The following is a 3,355-nucleotide window of genomic DNA, read 5'->3' on the forward strand; positions in this document are numbered from 1 at the left end:
CTATTTGAGAGCGCAGGGAGGCGGGTGCATGGATGCATTGGTGCTTATTGGAAGATACGAAATACATATGCCTGTCGAGGAGGAAGGGAGTATCACGATTGAAGACACTGATGCCAATCTATCTGATCCATACGCGTTACGATCCTAAAGTTCCCTGTCGATAATAACCCTAAATCCAGATAGTCAAATGCATGCGTGCAAATGCAATGTGTTTTTCTTATGCATGCACCTTTTCTGATGTGTCTCGCGCCACCGCGAACGGTATGTGCAGATCTCTCTCTCTCTCTCTCTCTCTCTCTCTCTCTCTCTCCCCCTAGTGCATGCAATATTTGCCCCTCTTCTGTCTTGTGTGTTTGTGTCCACCTCATTACCAGAAAGGCACCAAGGATTGCACAACCAATTGATCTTGATATTCCCAAAAAGCATGGGTAACAAAATCTCTCTAACAAGTCATTCTTCAAAATATCTTGTGTTTTGAAGAAGAAAGTCACAGGTTTGGAATGATACTTAAGGAACTGTTGCCATGCCAATTGACAGATTACTGATTTACTTGTTGGGTGGTCTTAGCCGATCTTTCACCCTGACCAGCTAAAACCACTTCACCAAAGCTAGCCCCTCTAAAACCAGCCAGCTTTACTGGCTAAACCACTTACAACAAGGCTTTTTTTTATATTGAACTGACACACTGATGGGATTTTAGGTTTTTATTTTGACTGTAAGTCAACGAGGCACTCTGCTGGTTGGGCAAACAAACATGTCTTTTCTGACATAGCATAATTACATTTCACCGCTCCATATACAATGATTGGTTATTGTTAAGGAAAGTAATTCCAAAAACAAATAATTTAATAAAACAAACATTTAAAAAGTAAAATCTGTATTTGGAACTTACATTGCATTCATATTGAATGCATATTAGTATGTATGTGGTTGCAGTTTTAAATGAGGGCGGTAACAAGCATTTTGGACAATTTTCATTTTGTGTAAACTGGATATCTTTAACATTGTAAGAGACAAAGATGATCAGAGTTCCATCCAAAATGTTTTTGTCGTTTTTGATGCCGTCCTTGCTTAACTAAACCATTAGGTGGCACCAGTGGCTAAATAAACATACAGAAGGTTTGTAAATTATTTGTTTTCATGTGTTACGAAGCTGTAATTTTACACAGTTTTACATACATATAATGAATGAATCATCAGAAGTTTCCCTGGAACACAGAAACTGGTATCACATATTCCTTCTACACATTTCAAAGTTTTAGGTAAATAGATTATGGATGCAGAACACAAGCCTAAGTGGGTGGTGGCTGGTTATTCGATAATTAGTCATAATTATGTGCAGTAATGTATTTAAATCACTTATAGGCTAATATATCAATACATACAGTATAATTGTAAATTAAATGGGTTCTGAAGTCAGATCCTCTTTGAAACTAGAACATGTCTGTTCAAGACAAGAGCAATACAAATGAATGACCAAAAAATATCTTTTGGCATTGTGGCAACCACTCACTGGTGACCAGTGGACCGCAGGGTCCCAGACTTCACATGCTTTCTCCTTCCACAGAGACAAAACAATAACCGAGGAATCCTATTGTTAGCATCATTATCACAGTTATTTAGGTCAAGTAAATGGGACATGAGACTAAAATACTGTATTAAATTAATTAAGCCCACCATGAAATAAAACATGTGATGTCCTGGAGCGATGGTGATATTGTCTGTGTCTCCCGTGGGTTTTAAATTCTTCAGTCCGGTGTGGCAGGAGGAATGCTTACAGTCATAACAGTAACAAAATCCCTAGACGTCTGAACACTTCACAGATAATTGCCATCTAAGAATACAAACACAGTCAATTTTCTATTTTCCATAAAAATTTTATATATCACTTTTGTAATAACCAGTAAAGGAACCAAGACGGAACTACATCAACAAAGAAGGCAAATAGATGAAGCAAATTGTGGCAATCATATTACAATGCTTTTTAGCTGTCATATATTGTAAAGAAAAACACTTAACCGGAAAAATGCAAAGGGAACTTGTATGTCTTCCAGTATGTGCGGTATCAATCAATTTTACCTAAGGAGGTACATAAATAAATAAATCTTGGCAAGATGTCAACAGGGCCATCACCATATCCAGTCCTGTCTCCATCAAAGTGTTTTTTTGGGGAAACCCATTAACTCTGAGCTCATGTGAATCTAGAAAAATTGCATCTGGGCAGGAGTCCCTTTAGGGTCCCTTAATAAGAATCCCATGCGACCAGCCAAGAGTCTGACTTCTGGATAAAGCAATCATTACAAACTCATTACAAAGACTGAGCTATGTGCACACATTCCTGCTTCATCACCACCGCTCACACCACTGCTGCAAATAGACAAGCTTTAAAAAAAAAACTTCCAAAAGCTCCAACAGAGGGAAAGAAACAAATAGACAAGACAGAGGATCAGGAGACAGGTGCTGTCTATCATCTAGTAACTTAAGGTTTTGAGTCAAGGTGCATTCTGTTACTTTTCAAAGTAGCCTATAGGGATTATTCAGTAACAATGTGAAACACATCAAAACTCAGTTTATCTTCAAAGTATAGTAGCATTCTGGGAATTCTCGACAAGCACTATAACTTTACAAACCATAAAGTTATTTATAGTTAGTTATAAAAACCACCTGTTGCTTTATAAACTACAAATGTACTCTTTGTATTCATTTGTTGCGACATTGACACTGAAATGAGTAAAGAATAAAGAAGTGAAAAAAACTTAAAGAAATATACATGTGAATAAACCTTAAAAAAGAGATGAACTAATATATTTAAGTTTAATAAACTAAGAAGAGGGAAGCTGGGGTCTTTTAAAGGGTCAGCCTAAAGAGTTTACAATGGGGCTAAGGACCCCCTAGGGTAAAAAGTCCTTTTGATATTCTCCCCCTGCCAAACAATAAAAAAGCTATTTAAACACATTTTTATCTGATGCAATGGTATTAGGCTACTTCATTATAAAACGTTGTCCCATGTTATGTTTATAGAAATCAAAGCAAATTCTCTGAACATGAAATATTTTACAATATTTAAATGGATAAACTTTTTTCATTCACTACTTTTTACTGTTCGCATCCTCTTTTATTCTGTGGTCTGTACCTCTGCAAGGTCGTTCATTTCTTTTAACTGTATCTTGGTGGCAGTAGTGCTCCGCCGTTGGATGCTTTGTGATCGAGCCGCTAGCTGGGCGGAGAGAAAGAACTCAACTCGCTCTCTCCCTCCAGTCTCCAACATTCAGCAGACGAAAGAGAGAGAGAGAGAGAGAGAGAGAGAGAGAGGGGGGCATCTGCAATTCAAAACTGAGGACACGTACGAGGGAAT

Source organism: Barbatula barbatula, assembly GCF_947034865.1.
Source record: "Barbatula barbatula genome assembly, chromosome: 17".
NCBI classification, from domain to species: Eukaryota; Metazoa; Chordata; class Actinopteri; order Cypriniformes; family Nemacheilidae; genus Barbatula; species Barbatula barbatula.